Source organism: Lissotriton vulgaris, unplaced genomic scaffold (assembly GCF_964263255.1).
Source record: "Lissotriton vulgaris unplaced genomic scaffold, aLisVul1.2 SCAFFOLD_720, whole genome shotgun sequence".
Taxonomy (NCBI): domain Eukaryota; kingdom Metazoa; phylum Chordata; class Amphibia; order Caudata; family Salamandridae; genus Lissotriton; species Lissotriton vulgaris.
In genome coordinates, this window is record NW_028252060.1 from 9,775 (window position 1) to 28,434 (window position 18,660).

The following is an 18,660-nucleotide window of genomic DNA, read 5'->3' on the forward strand; positions in this document are numbered from 1 at the left end:
GTGGTAACACTAGCAAAAACATCATTGGGAGCCATGCCCATGGCATACAATTGGTCTCTAATATCATAAACAACCTGAGGTGCAACAACTTTAAAACACTGTTCCCATAGTCCAATCAAAGTAGCCTACATGTGCTTGAGGGCATGCTGCTGGTGCTGGACAAACGGCTCATAGTCCTTTAGCACACTCCATACATCTTCAATGCTATAAATAGGATTATAGACTCACTGGGCAGCCTGATTGGCCACCATCTTTTTCTCCATATCTCCCACATCAGATCGAATCAAAATCCGCTCCAAATGTTCCTTTGCAACTTCCTCATCCCCATCGTCCTGGCCAGTACTGGTGTCTCGGCACCTAACAAGGGGGCAGAAGGGAGAAGAGGGAACAACACAGTAACTGAAGAGAGGGGCACCAAGGTCAATATCGGCTGGGTAGTATGTGTCTGCGAAGGAGAGAGTGACGCCACAACAACAGGAGTGGCAGAAAGACTAGTAGTCAAGGCGACTGTAAAACTGAGTCACAAAAAAACTGTAAGAAAAAGATAAAAAATCAAGAAAAGGAGGCAGGGTAGAAACACCCTGACCCCCTACGCCTGCTCAGGGGGTCCCGCAAGGATCCCCAGGGCTCAAATAAACTTTTTAAAAAAAAGAAATCGGCAGAATTCACACTGGGTGCAAAAAATCCCACTGAAAATATTTTAAAAACGAAGCGCATGTTCTCACACTTCGTTTCCTATAAGCCCCCGGGTGGACCAGGTTCCGGGGGCAATACCTAATTATGCATGTGCCCCGACCCCCCAGCCCCCCCCCCCCCCCCCCGGGCTATTTAAAAAAAATGCATAGGGGGTCCTGCCCCCCCACACTGCTCCTGGGACCACCCTGGGCATTAAGTTATTTTAGGGCAGGGGGTCTTGTGGTCCCCTTCAAACCCCCCCAGGGACCGCCACTTCCCCGGGGCTATAATTTATTTAGTTCAGGTGGGCCTTGTGGGCTCCCAGTGATGTAATTTTGAGATGTCATCAGTGATGTCATGAGTAATGTCACTAACCATGTCATACGTGATTTCATCAGCAGTGCATTGCTGGCCCGCGAGTTATAGTTAGCTGAACTAACTATACTGGCCGAATTTCTCTGGTTTTGTACGAGTGAAATGTCCAACTAACTATAATGTCCCTGAAACCTGTGAATTTCTAAGGTTTTTTAAATTTTAATTTCTAACTATAACGTCCCTGAAACCTATGGTTTTTTCAGTGAATTTTGAAGGTTTTTTAAATGCTAATTTCTAACGATAACGTCCCTGAAAACCTATGTTTTTTTCAATCTCCTGAAGCACCCTCAAACCCCCTTCCACATCTGGTTTAATCCCCTGGGGAAGCTGAAGAAAGTGACTGAGGTGCCAGCATAAGCCTGGTGCCCTACAAAATGGCCTCCAAAGACTCCAGCCCACTAGGTAAATTGCTAGTGGAATAAACGGGCAGTCCGGGCCTTGTTACTATCACATGTTGTTGGGATGCTGGTCCCAGCACATATTCAGTGATCATGTGCAATGAAGCCGCCCATATGAGCATTTTGCCATGAGGCTGAAGCCCTTGAGACAACTAGCTAATTAAGCACTTTCCCAATAAGCATAATGGTCAGTCTGCCACTTTCCAAACACATTTTCCTTTGGAAATGATATTACATTGATATGAAATGTTGGACAGCAGCAGTTTATGTATTTGTGGTTAACAGGCCTTTGTGGTGAAGAGACACAGAATGTCCATCTTTCATTATAGGGCTGTAATACAGATAACACCTATCAATATCAGATCAATGTTATGCTGGTACCAAGTTTAAAACTCCAGAAGCAACAAATTACAATTATTTTATTACAACATAATGGTGGTTTGATATACGTTTCAAGATCTGCTCCTCCCTGTATACTTATTTCTCCCATAAAGCCCTTCTCTACTGTTATAGATTAAAATGTAATGTGTGATGTTTTGGCATTGCATTAGAGATAAATGTACATTAAATAAATCAGCAGATTTCAATTCATCAGGTCTCTTTTCCATGTTCAGGGGAAGTGGAGGACCCAGATTATGCGGAATGTGTGCCATGTGAGTCAGGCTGTCGGAGATGCTCCTCATGTAAGTGTTCTCTCTGTTGATAATATCAGTTTTACCGCTAGTAATGTTAAATGATTAGTGATCATTGATTAAAACCTCAAGTGAAAGTACAAGAAATTAAAGATCCCATCAAAGTAATGGAGATGAATGATCTTTAATAGTGTGGTCTTGTTGGTATCAATGAAGTTTTCATAAAATGACATGGGACTATTTCAAAAAGGTACAGAAGAAGATAGGCAAATGTGGTAACCCATTACTTGTGCCTACATGTGCAGTTTATGACAATTTGGGTTTTCACTTACATTCCATTGCATCTCATGTTAAAAAATGCGTCTTGTAATGTACGCATATATGCTTGTTATTCATGTACAATAGTGAGTTAGACCCATGTTCTCCCATGTGCCTAATGATCTCAGTGACTGTATATGACTATATATATATGTGTGTGTGGGTGTTTATGTTTTTATATGTACGGAAAGCAGTACGCACTCACAGGATCTTCATATTTTCTCAGTTTCTTTTAATTTTACCAGCAGTATCCTGCATTAAAAAATACCGACGCGTTTCATTATGCACAGGTAACTTGCTCATGGTAGATATTTCATAACATTCAGACCATCCTATAAGAAATAGTGCACCAAACATGTGACTACCAACGTCACTTCCTCTTTCATTACTAAGGTTTGTGGATGATGTAGTTATCAATTCATAAATGTATCTAAATATTTACATTGTGGCGATATGATTATGGCGGCAATTATCCTTTGCTTGTAACACATTACAATTCCATAAACATTTGTTATCCGAGAAATTCTCGTTTTAGCTGATGTATGCCAATGTTACACTCGGACTGATTTCTCTTGTGTTTGTTCATTGTCAACACCAAACTTTATTGTTCTATACCTTTTATTTAGGTACACTTGTGTGGGGCTATATTAATGTCTTTCATACTAAGTTCCCCCTTGCACCATTTCTTTTTTGGCGGGGCTTAGTAGTATTTACATAACGGAATTGAGCTTTTTTCTCACTTTTTATACTAAAATACCACTTTTGACCTATTTTACAATCGGAGCTCCGATTTTATTATGCCATATTCCTGGCTCTCGTGCAAATGTGATTCAATTAATTACAATTGCTTCTATGTTAGATTTAGTACCCCTCCACCTGCGGCATCGAGTGCTGTTACCCCTGCGTGAGTGACAAATCCTCAAGGGCAACTTTGGTGGAGAAAATATATATATATATATATATATCTCACCAACACCACTCCCACCTCATACATATACAATGCTGCCACTAAGGAAAGGACTAAGAGCCACACCAGAGCCATTTCAAGGGCTTTTATTTTTTTGGGTAAGAGGAAACACTTAATTTGTAGCATGTGTTGGCTGTAGACAGACATGCTTTGGACACTCCAGCCATCTAATGTTGGACTCAGACTCTGCAATTTGTTTTTCTCGAGGGTGTATTTCGTGGTTGGCATATCTCCTCCTCAAGGCAATGCATATATTCAACGGCTCCTTTGTTAGATAATTTTTTTCCACCATCAGACTCAGACGGACCTCACTGAAGCTCTGTAGAGTTTCACCGCCCATGCAGCCTCAGGATGCCTAAGGGCTCCAACATATCGAGAATCAACAACAAAAACATATAGACTGCTCCTGTGACCGTTGGAACCGTGAAGGAGTCAATAGGAAGCAGCCGAATTCTACATCATTGCCTCCCACAATGTAATTGAGAATGTTCATCTCCAGGTAATGGAGTCTAAAAAGGACAGCCTTTTTAGCAAGTACTCTCTGTGTGGGGCGGAATACGCCTACTCCGATACCCATGATGTCTGCATCCTGTTTCTGCCACTGGAGTGCAAAGAAGAGGACTGCTCCACGTGCAACTTATTTCAAAATGAAAAGACAATGTCGTTATGACCACAATTTGCTCTCCCTTTTACAGAGATTAAGATGTGATATCGCAAGTTAGAAGGGGCTCCCGCTCTCGATGCTGGGGAGGGCTGCTCTCTTTAAGATGATGGCACTACCACGTTTCCTCTATGCCCTGCAGAATTCCCCCAACTTGGTCCCTGTTAGATACTTTAAGGAGGTTGAGGGATTGCAGAGACAATTATTGTGGGAGGGAAGACCCCGTATAGCACTGAATAGACTGGTTTTGACCTGGTATTATGGAGGGATAGGTCTTCCAGAACTTAAAAAATATTATTGGGCTGCTCATTTAGCAGCCATCAATCAATGCACCTATCAAAGTCCGGATGATCCGGGATACGCCATGGATCGATGGCAGTTGTCTGGGGGAAGCTGCAATATAGCCTTGTACTCTAATCCCAAGAAATTCCACCTAATAGGGCCAACAAAACACTCAATCGGCGTCCAGAAGTCTGGGGTGGGAGCGGAAACTTACACTGGCAACTCCACTGTGGACTAGGAACTGTTGGATACTCTGAGAAATAGAAAGGGGTTCAACAACTGGGATCTGATAGGGATCTCGAAGATTGGAAACCTTTGGGTGAAGGGCGATATATTAACATTTGTGGCACTATAGCAGGAGTATGAATTCACCAACTCTGAGTACTTCAGGTACCTCCAGATTCAGCATGCGTTGAGGGCACATTTGGAGAAAGGCTGCTCTCCCCCCAAAGCCTCGCCTTTAAAAGACAGTCTGTTAGACGGATGCCTACCTAAGAAAGCGATCTCCCTGACCTATAAAAAGTGGATAAACAACTTCCTAGATCCCCTTACACAGACAAGGGAGAATTGGGTGAGAGACCGGCTGAAAATGGACGATGAAGAATGGCAGGCGGCAGTGGCCTCCCCGAGGGAGGTGGCAATTTCCGCAAGACTGCGTATCGTCCAGCTCAAAATACTGCACAGAGAATACGTCACAGGACCCCGTTTGGTTCGATTGGGAAGGGGGAGAGTGTAGAAGGAATTGTAATCAACTGGGCACCTTCATGCATATCATTTGAGAGTGTGAGCACGTCCAAAGGTACTAGTGCAGGGTGCATGGCATCATGAGTGAGGTGCTTGGGGTGGCTGTCCATCCTGAAGCTAAAAGGTGCCTCCTGACTGTATGGGAACCAACCGATTTAACCAGTAAAGACAAAAGATGGTCTACCTTGGGATTTATGATTGCAAAATGAAACATTGCACAGTTGTGGGGGGCGCCATCACCGACCAGAAAGGTGAGGTGGAAAACAGACATGAACTGGTGCATGTTTAGGGAAAAAACTGTATACACAGCAATGGGTTGTCCCTAAAAATGGTCAGCTGCTTGGAAGAAATGGAATGTGTACCGAGGAAATATATGTAACCCTCCTGCCATTCCCTCAATAGAAGAGTCTCTTGAACCTTGAATGTGTTGTTTCCCTATGCTAGATCTATCTTAAATTGTTGTAAAATTGTAAATGCGGATTGATTCACCTCCTCTTAAATGATATCCGTATTGTCGAATATATATGTTTAATAAAATGAAATGTTAAAAAAATAATAATAAAAAGACACTGAGAAGGGGGGCGTGGCTAGCAGCCGATCATGGCGGCAGCATAAGGGACGAGCTCCGCAGCTGAAGCGGCCTCTTCGACTATCCGACTCATAATCCGCCACAATTTTCAAGCCCTACAGGAGGGTACCGGAGCCCAGGACCGGGCGGAGCAAGTAGCGAGAAGCGGCGTTCAAATCCGACGTCTGGGGACCGAGTTACATCGCGGCTGCGGTTTGGCCTACTTCACACTGAACCGGGATCTTCACTGATCGAGTGGCCCGGCAGGAAGTGCAGTTGATCCGGGGGACCAGGACGGGAAGTGCCCGTGAGCCGCGTAGGGCGGCCGACAACTCGAAAGTCACGGAGCCAGACTGGGCGCCGCCTACGGTCCGAAGAAGTGTGACTGCAATATAACACTGTAACCGGTACCCCCAGCCCTGCTTGAAGTCGGATCGGCGGCCACAAGCGAGAGGAAGCCTAGGAAGGTGGAGGCCAGCCGCCATTTTCTGGGCCGAGGAAGTCACTGCGCACTTATTGACTGTTGGCACTCTTCGCCCTGCGGAACGCCCTACCAGTGCCCGACTGCTGCGCCTGAGCACAACAAACGACTTCACCCAGTTCAGGGGCCCACTTCGACCCCCCGGAGGCCGGGGGAGAGACAGCCAGTTGCTATCGGCGGGCACTTGAAAGGCGCCCTGGCCAGGCTCACGTGTGGACGAAACCACTAACATTCTGTGGCCGAAGTGGGTGCGCCACTCCGGACAACCTGGAGCGGAGAGGCCCGAAAAGCACGAAACCAAAAACCATGGCGGGGAAAGGTCCCAAGGGCGGCGCCACACAGACCCGCATTGAACGATATACGTCCGACAAACCAGCTGCCTCCCCAGTGACGGGGAAAGATGCGGGGGGCAAAACTGCAGATACCCCGGGAGGCAAGAAGGCGACGCTGGAAGATGTGATGCATGCTTTGGCTCAGTTACAGACGACGGTGGGTTCGATCTCCACGGATGTCACTTTGCTTAGAGCCGACCTCCACAAAATGTCGGAGAAGGTTAAAGACATGGAGGTGGTTACAAAATCCCTAGTGGAGGATGTCTCTGAACTTCAACAGGCAATGGGGAAGATGGCACAGGACAATAAAGTGCCAGTGCCTGGATGACTGATAACCATCTTAGACTCAATGCAGACAAGACAGAGGTGCTGTTTTTTAATCAGAAAAATTCCATCCCTTCCTCTTGGTGGTGGCCCTCGGCGCTTGATCCTGCTCCCTCTCCCGTTCACTCTGCTCGTAACCTGGGATTTCAGTTTGACGACTCTCTCTCATGCAAAACTCAGGTTAATAAAGTTACTTCTGCCTGCTTCCTGAAGTTGCGCATGATCAAAAAGATACTTCCCTATCTCCCTCTGGACTCCCGTCGAACAGTTACCCATGCTCTCATTACGTCTCACCTGGACTATGCCAACAGTCTTTATGCTGGTGCCCCTCAATATCTGATAGACCGGCTTCAGATTGTCCAGAACGCGGCAGCCAGATTGATTGGTAATATCCCCTACCGTCAGTCAGTCTCCGCCTATCGTAAGGAGCTTCATTGGCTACCAGTGGCCAGCCGTATCCAGTTCAAGATCCTTACCCTTGCCTACCGAGCCATCAATGACCTCGGACCCAATTATTTGAAAAAACGAGTCTCAATATCCCACTCCATCAGATCCCTGAGATCCAACGATCTCCGCCTTCTGATCTCTCCCCGCTTCAGACTCACCAGAATGGGCGGCAGAGGGTTCAGTGTTATCGCGGCAAAATTGTGGAACGCTCTGCCAATCGATCTTAGATTCTGCCCTTCTGAATCCATCTTCCGGGCCAGACTCAAAACTTGGCTCTTTTCTGTACTCTGATCTATTCCTGCTAACTTCCTCCCTGCTCTTTTCTTCTCCCCCGGAGGTTCAGGTTCTAGCGCCGGGACACCCCCTCGGGGGTAGCTGCGAGCTCTACAAACTACATAAATAAATAAATAAATAAAATGCTGCGTGAGAAGCTTGATGAGCAGGAAGGGCGTTCTAGGCGGAACAACATCCGTATTATTGGGGTGCCGGAGTCGGAAGGCATAAGAGCCATGGACTTGTTTGTAGAGAGCTTAATCACGTACGAACTTAAACCGAAAGGCTTATCCACCTTTTTCTCCGTGGAAAGGGCCCACCACGTGCCGGGAGGCCAACCAAAGCCAGGGGCGGCTCCGCGGCCCATAGTAGCCCGCCTGTTCAATTTCCGCGACCGAGACGCCATTTTACAGGCGGCCAGGACATCCCCTCCTATTAAGCTTCAGAACTCCACCATTGCCTACTTTCCCGACTATACGGCGGATGTCGCACGCAGGCGAAGAACCTTCTTTGAGGTAAAAAAGGAACTGAGGACACGAGAACTGCCGTACTCCATGCTCTTCCCTGCGAGGCTTAGGGTAGTAGCAGAAAACAAAACTTGGTTCTTTGACAACCTAGAGGCGGTGCAGAACTGGCTGGAGGGGTGGAGACCGGGACACCACCCGCGACGAACCAACCGACCCCCAAAGGGCCGAAAACATCCGGACTCCCAGGATTTGGGAGGGGGCCCAGAGAGCAGCGCGTCCTTGGGAGTAGATGGCGGCCAGGAAGACAATGAGGAACAGTAATCTCCAGACTTCTATGTTTACTTAGACTTATAGTGCTGTACACGCACTTCCCGCCATTGGACACTGGGTGATGGACCTCCGGGGGTGTGAATGAGAGGCCACTGGCAGCGGAGAGTCCCTCACCCCAACGCACAAGTACACTGTTTTGGGGATGGGGTATGCACTCTGCTCATTTGGGGGGGCGGGCAGTTTGGAGTCCGTGTAGCAGGGGGGCAGGGAGGGGGGTGGGTAGGGGTTCAGGAATGGTTAGACTTTGGGACCACTTGGTCCTGCGAGTTCTTGTTTTGAGCACACACGTGCATTGGTATGTCTCAGTATTTGGGAAGCATCGTATGTCATGGGGACGGCCAGATGACGGGAGGTTGGGAGGAGTCACATCTGCCCTGCACTCGTCTCCACACACCACCTCGCACATGGCGAGAAGGCCTCGCGACCGCCCACCAGTTTTTCCTATGGCTAGGATAGATAACCACACCACACCAGCCCCGTTGCAAATCATGTCATGGAACGTTAGGGGCCTAGGAGACAAGATCAAGAGGGGCCTGGTGCTGCAGGGCATTAAGAGAAAGGGACCCGCCCTAGTTCTTTTGCAGGAGACACACTTGTTGCGGGAGGCCACGCGAGGGATATCGAATGATAGCGCACGCTGAATTTACTTCAGGATCACGTGGCACAGGTATTTTGCTAAAAAAATCCTCCCAATACATAGTGAAATCCACAATAACTGATGATCAAGGCCGCTTTGCGTCAGTACATGGGTCAGTGGGAGGGTAAACTGCTAAATGTGGTCTCCGTCTATATCCCGCCGGCGTTACACTCAGTAGCTCTGCCGGACCTCGGCAGATTCCTGCTGGAACTCCCTGAAGGGGATTTGCTTATAGGTGGAGACTTCAACATGACACTCACGGACACCTTAGACCGATTCCCCACACGAACACAAACAGATGGCCCTAGCAAGCTACAGACCTTTCTGGACGCACAGGGTTTAGTGGATGTATGGCGTACACTGCGCCCATATCAGCAACAATACTCCTATTACTCGGCAACCCACAATAGTCTCTCGAGGATAGATTACTTTTTCACACTGAGTAACGGTCTCCTTAACATTAGCAAGGCAAAGATACAGCCGATCACTCTGACCGTAACTAGCGCAGGTACTAAACGCAAGAGGGTGTATCCGATCTTTCCAGGGTATCTCAAAGCCCCACAGATTAGTAAAGATTTGAAGAAGGTGACCCGGCTCTACTTTGAGGAGAACCAGTCATCGGTGGACTCCCCCTCCATACTGTGGGAAGCCTACAAAACGGTGTTCAGGGGTCAGGCCATTGCAGCAATAACGAACCACAAGAAAGCACACAGGAAGGAAGCATTGGAATTGGAGTTGGGCCTTGAGAGGGCCAACACTGCCCATATGGCGGACCCATCGGAAGACACACTTCATAACCTACAGATACACCAGCACCGCCTCAATGACCACTTGAGACGTGTGACGCTGGCGGACATTGCCGCGACCAAACACAGGGTCTATGACATAGGGGATAAAGCTAGTAAACTCCTGGCATGGCTAGACAAACAACATGGGGGGGGAGGTAGGAATATACTACAAATTACAGACTCATGTGGCACTGTTCATACCCAACCGGGGGATATAGTAGAAGCCCTGGCTGATCACTTCCATGACGTATACACTCCAACGATAGTGGTGACGGAAGATGAGGCCCGAGACGCCCTCGAATGTGTGCCTCTGCCAAAACTGACGGAAGAAGCGGCGAAGGATATCGATGCCCCCTTAACAATCGACGAAATTCAATTAGCCATTAACTCCCTCCACTGGGGTAAGGCTCTGGGCCCCAATGGGGTGCCCATTGAGTGGTTTAAAATCATGTCTGAATTCCTCAGTACGCCCCTTCTTTACATGTATGAGGAGAGTAGGTTGAAGGGAACATTGCCCCCGGACCAACGGATGGCGACTATCGTTGCTATCCCGAAACCGGGTAAACCACCCAGCGACTGTAAATCGTACAGGCCTATTTCCCTTCTAAACCCGGAGGCCAAAATAATAGCTAAAGCGCTGGCAAACAGGCTTATGCCATGCTTAAGTCAGCTGATTCACCCGGACCAATCCGGCTTCATGCCGCATAGAAGCACGGCCCTAAACCTTCGCAGGGTACACAGAGTTGTGGCAAGACTCTCAATGTTGCAAGAACCGGCAGCGATACTATCACTTGACGCCAAGATGGCGTTTGATTTGGTGGAGTGGAACTACCTCTTCGCGGTGCTCACGCGTATGGGCTTTGGTCCAGTCTTTCTTTCCTGGATAAGGATGCTTTATAAAGATCCCACGGCCAGGGTAGTAGCGAATGGCCACATATCTCGGGCCATACATTTAGGTCGTGGCACGAGACAGGGGTGCCCACTCTCACCCCCCCTTTTTGCTCTGGTTCTGGAACCGCTGGCAGTCACTATCCGCACTACGCAGCTTCTGAAGGGGATACAATGGGATCCACAGTGGGAAGACAGAGTATCCCTTTATGCGGACGATATGTTAATATACCTTACTGACCTAGAGAACAGCCTCCCCAACCTCCTAGCAATCTGTAACTCACATGGACGAGTATCAGGTTACACCATCAATTGGGCGAAGTCGATACTTTTTGAGCTCAAGGGGCCACTCCCGCCACTGCCAGACTCCTGTCCGCTGGAGATAGCTCCCTCCTCTTTCAAATATCTGGGAATCCACATCACTCGAGATGAACCGGAGTTCGCACGGCTCAACTTGCAGCCCCCCTTGCTCCGACTCCGCAATGATGTGCAACACTGGAAAGAACTCCAGCTGACATTGCTGGGCAGGGCAACATTGTTTAAAATGATGGCCCTGCCGCGCTTTTTGTACGTTCTTGAAAATGCCCCACGCTTGATACCAGCCAGCTTCATACAGAGAGTAACAGCGCAAATTACGAGTCTGCTTTGGGGGAACCGGCCACCTCGGATCTCACACACAAAGCTAAATAGGAGCTGGTACGATGGAGGCATTGCATTGCCCAATCTGCAATTATATTATTGGGCGGCCCAACTCAAGATCCTTAATTAGTGGTTGCACGCTCCGCAGGATGATCCAGCATTCAAAGCAGACAGGATACAACTGGGTACAAATAGCTTACTGGCACCTCTGTACCATCGGGGCACTGCGGCAAAACTCATAGGGCCTACTAAACACACCGTTCAACTGTGGTACAAGGCACAAGCGAAGTTACACTGGGATGGGACCATCACAAAGCTTACGCCTTTGTGGGACACCAAGGCGCTGGGTCATCTACGACGCACTAAGGGCTTCACTCAGTGGGACAACATTGGGATATCGACCGTGGGAGACATGTGGACTAGGGAGGGAGTGGTTTCGTTCGCGACCCTTCAAGAACAGTACGAATTGGGGGATAGCGAGCTGTATAGATACATACAGATCAGACACGCCCTACAGGCAGCAATCCCACCAGACACGTCTCCACCAGAATCCTCCCTGCTGGAGGACCGTCTGCTCACAGATTTCATGCAGGAAGGCGCAACCTCATTAACATATCGTAAGCTAATCAACAATTTACCTGACCCACTGGAGAAGCTAAGAGACAAGTCGGTGACTGACGTCGGAGACCTAGACGAGTCCGACTGGAACGCAGCCATGGCGTCTCCACGTGAGGCAGGTATATCATCTAAATTCCGTTTGGTACAGTTAAAAATTTTACATAGGATTTACTACACCCGAACAACACTACACAAACTGCAAAGAGCGGATCACCCGTATTGCCTCAGGGCACGTTCATACACACACTTTGGGAGTGCCCACGTGTTGTTAGTTATTGGCAGCGGGTTCTACGCACCATTGCACAGACACTCCACACCTCACTCACACTGGACCCACGGGTATGTTTACTGAATGTGTGGGGGCCTACAGATCTTACCTTCTATGACAGGGTGTGGACCACGATAGGGCTTGTCACAGCCAAACGAGATATCGCACAGAAATGGGGATCGGCAGATCTCCCCACACTGGCGCAGTGGATCAGGAACATGGATATGCTTATGTTGACAGAAAGAGCAGTCTACAAACTAAGAGATAACCCGCGCAAATGGAATGGGGTCTGGCAACCGTGGAACTCATATAGCGGGGATATTTGTGAGCCATTGATGGAAGAGGATCTTGAAGGTTCTGACGACTAGGAGAACATTGAATAGGGGCCGAGGTCAACGGTGGGCTATTTGCATGGAAGGAACGGGGCTGGTCAAGTAACAATGGGATTTGCCGGGGGGTGTGCGGGCGGGTTGGGGACTTGGGAGATTTGCACAACTGGTCCCTCACAGGACAACTACGATGCTAGTTAACACGCTAAGAATACCTTATTGTCGTACTGATTCATGTGTGCAGTTTCTTTTAGTTTACGTTTAATATGAAAACAAAAAACATAAAAAGCAAATTGTATTTTTACTGTAAATTACATTTGTTCCATACAATTGATCATCTTGATAATTGATACTGTCTATACAACCGGACGAGGTTTCAAGGTCTCTGCTTTGATTATATTTACTCCATACTGACAGCCAGCCTCTGGGTTGTAGGCGTATATGTGTAAGGTGATGATATTGCTATATAATTTTGCAATAAAAATAAATAAAAAAAAAAAAAAAAGACACTGAGAAGGAGATGAGATTGTAGACTGGCTTATAACATGGCAGTGGCAAGAAGAAGCCCACCAGCGTCACACCAGTGATGGTGAGATAGATGCTGATGTCACAACTGGAAAGGGGTTCTGTAGTAGGGGATCTCTGTGTATAGTCATAATCTAGTGAATAGTCCCGCCCATGTGCGTGGACCCCGGCAATCAAAAATAATCTCTTAAGTTGTCAAAATCATGCAGAAACTGCAAAGACACTTAAGAGAGAATTTAAAGACAAATAATGCAGCCTATATCCACAGGCTACACTGTCCAGTACTTCAACTAGAAATTCCACCAAAAATCACCACACACAGCCCAGCCTGCCAGTTTCTACCATAGAGAAACCTGCCTCCCCCAGTCCAAGACTCAGGAATGATAGAGAGGAAGGTAGGGACAGACAAGCCCCATAGGCTGCCATTATGTGGCTTAAATAGGATACTGTGCCTTTAAGAGAACTTTCCAGACTTCTCCCAGTATCCCAGAATGCATAGCAGGTCCAACTTACTTTCAGTTCTTTTTTCCGGCTCCTGCTTAGAGGACCCTGGCATTGAGCTCTCCCTTTTTCAAGGGTTTATTGAATTCGTTTTTGCACTTTTTGACTTTTAAAAGTGCTGTAATTACTGCTTGGTGTTCTCTTCTCACTCTTGTGCTGTTTTTTAGGCGTTTTGGGGCTCCGAAATGCCTGGCCTTTTTGTTAAGTGCCCAGCATGTGAGAGGAAGAAGGCCAAAAGCGACCCCCATGATGTCTGCATCGTGTGCCTTCCAGAAGATCATGGCCCTGAGGTGTGTGTGATCTGCCAACAACTTTCTGCTAGGACACTCAGGGACAGATTGAAGATCAGGCTGGCTGGCCTGGAGGATAGGCGCCAACGTGCTGCAGGTGGGTCTGGGCAGCCTGGGAGGGATCCCTCTGCCTCTGCTGAGGCCCCTGGGGGGCTCCCCGGGGGCAGGAAGTCCAGCCAACGATCCCATTCTCCGTCGACGTCGAAGGCTTCGACGGCGGCGTCGAGAGGGATGACGACGGCGTGCTCCCCGTCTCCCCGGGGCTCCGGGTCGAGACGGCGTGACGGCTCGACGGCGAAGGAGAAGCCGACCTCATCGTCTTCGTCGACGTCGAGGTCTTCATACCGACGCCGAAGGCGCAGGGACGTGCATCGGCGCTCGCCGTCGAAGCGGCACCGACGCTCGCCGTCGAGGCGACACCGTCGGTCGTCGTCGAGGCGACACCGCCGATCGTCGTCGAGGCGACACCGCCGATCGACGTCGAGGGGCTCCTCGACGTCGGGGACATCAAGACGACGACGACGATCGACGCCGAGGGCGGACCGCCCGACGTCGAGAGGGCGACGGGAGAGGTCGCGCAAGAGGGGATCGACGTCGAGGAGTCGACGTTCGACGCCGAGGATGAGAGGGTCGACGTCGAGAGGACGACGTTCGACGCCGGAGTCCAGGAAGCGCCGTTCGACGCCGGAAAAGCGTCGTTCTGCGTCCAGCAGACAGCGGTCAGCGTCGAGGAGTAGGCCTCCCTCTCCCAAACGACGCAGAGGGGGCTCTAGCCCCAGGAGTCACGCCACTTCCAGTGGACGCAAGAGGAAGAGGTCGCCTGCGGATGGGGATGGATCTCCACACCCGTCCCCTAAAGGGTCACCGGGCTCGGTGTACTCGGAAGTGTACACTCCATCTCGACCCGGGACTCCTGCCCCTCCACCCGTACCGAAGGAGGACCCTCCGCCCGTGCCACCACTTCCTACGGGGGATCCTGCTCCACCTCCGGTCCCACCGCATGGGCCCACCCCGCAGCCGGTGGTTCCTCCGCCGAGGTCCACTTCACTGCCGTCACTGCCTGTTCCTCCCAAGGGGACCCCGAAACCGAAGCCCCGGGAGGATCCAAAGAGTCCCCGTGAGAAGCCACGGAAGACCCCTCCTCGCAAACCGAAGGAGCGCCCTAGAGCTGGCAGGTCTCGTTCTCGCTCTAGGCGCAGATCTTCCACGAGGTCGAGACACCGCCATAGGAGGCGCGAATCTCGCTCCCGCACGAGATCGTCTGGGACCAGGGACTATTCACCTACGCTGTCGGGGTCACCGGACACCAGAGTGTCCCCGATAGATGACCTGGTTGCCTTTCAAGACGTCCTGTTGAGGGGCGCGGCGAAGCTAGGCATTACACTGACAGTGCCTACTCCGAAGACGTCCGTCATTTTCGAGACTCTACATCAGAGGCACATGTCTCGTCCCCTCCTGCCCTTGGTGCCGGGCTTGGAAGAACCGGCTATGGCGCTGTTTCTCACCCCGGCTGTGACGAGAGCGGCCCCGTCCAGACTACTAAAGAAATACCGGGCTCCCGACTCGGATCCGGCCTTCTTGAGAGCGGAGCCTCCGCCTGACTCCGTCATCGTCACGGCGGCCCGCAAGCAGCACTCCACCACCCCGACCTCCACGGTTCCCCCGGACAAGGAGTCTAGGTGGATGGACTCGGCGGTGCGAAAAATCTGTGGGACTTCCGCGACATCCATGAAAGCGGCAAGTGCCACGGCTCTGTTGGGGCGTTACGACCGCGCCCTCTGGGACTCCCTCGAGCGCTTTGCGGAGCATCTACTTCGGGAGCAGCGTGAAGACTTCATGGAGGTCCTGAGTGAGGGGATGCTGGTGGCCAACCAGATAATCAGCGCGGCTGCGGACTCTTCCCTGTTGGCTGCTCACGGGTTCTGCCACGGGATCAACCAACGGCGCCACGCCTGGCTCCGGCTGACGTCCCTGAAACCGGACGCGCAGCAGAGGGTGGCCAATCTGCCGTTTTCCGGGGAGACCCTCTTCGGGAAGCACGCAGATGATGAAATGGCCCGCATGAAGGCGGAGGCCGAAACACTGACGGCGGTGGGCCTGGAAAAGCCCAAGGAAACCAAGAAGCAGTACCGCCCTTTCCAACGGCGGTTCGGAGGGCAAGGCCGAGGCCGGGGACAGGCTTCGGGGCACTCGCAACAGCAGCAGCCGTTCCGTAAGCCGTTCCAGAAGCGGCAGAAGGGCAGAGGAGGCCAGCAGTCGGCTTCGGCGCCCAAGGGCCAAGCAGGGCCTAGGCCCTAGGAACTTACTTCCCCCGGATCCGTTACCCACTCCGGTAGGGGGAAGCATCCAACTTTTTCTGGCAGAGTGGAGAAAAATTACTCAGGACAAGTGGGTGCTGAATATTGTTTGCAATGGATACAGTCTTCGGTTCACCAGCCCTCCTCCAGCGATCCCCCCGGTCAGCTCGCAGTTTCAGCTGCGCGAGCTTCTGGCGGAGGCGGATATCCTGTTGAGGAAAAGGGCGATAGAGGACGTACCTCTGTCTCAGAGAGGAAGAGGTCTGTACTCCTGGTTCTTTCTGGTTCGCAAGAAGGACAGGAACGAGTTCAGGCCCATTCTGGATTTGCGACAGGCAAACAAGTGGATTCGCAGAGAAAAGTCCCGCATGCTGTCGTTGCACCAGATCTACCCTCAGTTGCAACAGGGAGACTGGCTTTGCGCTATAGACCTACAGGATGCTTACTTCCATGTGCCCATTGCACACAAACACAGGAAGTTCCTGCGGTTCCAAGTCGGCACCAATCACTATCAATACACAGTACTCCCATTTGGACTGAAGTCTGCGCCAAGGACATTCTCGAAGTGCATGGCGGTGGTAGCGGCACACCTGAGGAAGAACAAGGTGTTCGTCTACCCGTACTTGGACGATTGGCTGATCAAGGCATCCTCCTTCTCGGAAGCGCGAGCACACTTCCAGAAGACGTGCGTTCTCTTGAACAAGCTGGGGTTGCACATCAACATGGCCAAGTCTGTCCCGACTCCGGTCCAATGCATACAGTACTTGGGAGCCTCCATCAATACGCTGTCAGCAAGCGTGTCTCCTTCGGAAGAGCGACGATTATCACTCCTTCGGAAGGCTCAGGCTCTTATGACGACTCCATCTACAACAGTGAGGACGGTGTCTTCTCTACTGGGATCGATGGCCTCTTGTATCTTCCTGACGCCGCACGCACGGCTGCACATGAGACCGTTGCAGGAGTGCTTGGAGGATCAGTGGGATCAGAGGAAGGGATCTTGGGACGACAAGATTCGCCTGTCACTGCATGCTCTTCAGTCCCTGAGGTGGTGGTGTTCGGCGGAGAATCTCCTCAGAGGGGTTCCCTTTCACAAGGACATTCCCACGCAGACTGTCGTGACGGATGCGTCTCTTCTGGGATGGGGAGCGCACTCCGGGACTCTACAGATTCAAGGCACGTGGTCACCGATGGAGGCCACGTATCACATCAATTTCCTGGAACTCAGGGCTGTTCACTTAGCGCTGAAGGCCTTTCTTCCGTCCTTCCAGACCAACTCTCTGCTTGTACAGACGGACAATACCACCACGATGTATTACCTCAACAAGCAGGGGGGCTCGAGATCGCGCACTCTGTCGCAGGAGGCGCAAGCGATCTGGCACTGGCTCCTAGCCAGAGGACTGACGATAACGGCCACCCATCTACCAGGTGTGCAGAATGTTCAGGCAGACGCACTGAGCAGACTGCTTCAGGAAAACCACGAATGGGTCATAAACGACGAAGTACTAGGAGAAGTCTTCGCAAGGTGGGGAACTCCAGATGTAGATTTGTTCGCCACCGCCGAAAACAGCAAGTGCAGAGACTTCGCCTCCAGGTACTTCCAGCAAGGGACGCTGGGGAATGCGTTATGGATCGACTGGACGAACAGCTTTCTGTACGCTTTTCCTCCCATTCCCCTGATTCCGGCGGTGCTCATCAAGCTGGCCCGGTCCAGGGCTCGGATGATACTCATCGCCCCGGAGTGGCCCAGGCAGTGGTGGTTCACGGACCTACTTCACCGGTCCCTCCTTCCTCACATCCGGTTGCCGTGCAGGCCGGACCTTCTCACGAAGTTCGGGGGACGGATGTTACACCCCAACCTCTCGTCTTTGAGTTTGGCGGCATGGCTCCTGAGATAGTGCAATATGGCCATCTGAATCTGCCCGACGATTGCATGGACATACTGAAGGAGTCCAAGAGACCTTCCACTCGGACTTCATACGCTTACAAGTGGAAGAGGTTTTGTATATGGTGCCAGTCTAAGAACCATGATCCTACGACCTGTAAGGAAGATGTCATCCTTCCCTACCTTTTACATTTGGCGCAGTCTGGCCTTAATGTGCATTCCATTAAGGTTCATCTGGCTGCATTGACTGCCTACAGGAAATGCCCTTCACAGACTTCCTTTTTCCAGATCCCCGTGATCAAAGATTTTCTGGAAGGATTGAAGAAAGTATTCCCTCCTGTCAGGCTTCCCTCGCCTTCATGGGAATTGAATGTGGTGCTGTCCAGATTGATGAAGGAACCTTTTGAACCTATTCATAAGGCTTCGTTGCAGCACCTGTCCTGGAAGGCGGCGTTCCTCGTGGCCATTACATCGGCCCGCAGGGTGAGTGAAATTCAGGCGTTGTGTTGTAATGAACCTTATACTGTATTTCATGCTGCTAAGGTTGTTATGCGTACTCACCCTAAATTTCTTCCCAAGGTTATTTCTGACTTTCATGTCAACCAGACTATAACTTTACCTACGTTCTTTCAGAACCCTTCATCCCCAGCGGAGAGGTCTCTCCATTCTCTGGATGTTAGGAGGGTGTTGAAATTTTATCTGGATAAAACCAAAGATATCCGTA

At 50.5% G+C, this 18,660-nt stretch overlaps 1 protein-coding gene across 1 annotated transcript in view; it reads left to right on the forward strand.

Moving 5' to 3' along the window:
- The first annotated feature begins 2,067 nt into the window (after positions 1-2,067).
- The window catches only part of LOC147662686 (proprotein convertase subtilisin/kexin type 5-like), a 199,576-nt gene continuing 182,983 nt past the window's right edge, over positions 2,068-18,660 (forward strand). The window contains exon 1 of the mRNA XM_086950976.1: positions 2,068-2,131. The gene's annotated coding sequence lies outside the window, so the exon portion shown is untranslated. The remainder of the gene's footprint in view (positions 2,132-18,660) is intronic.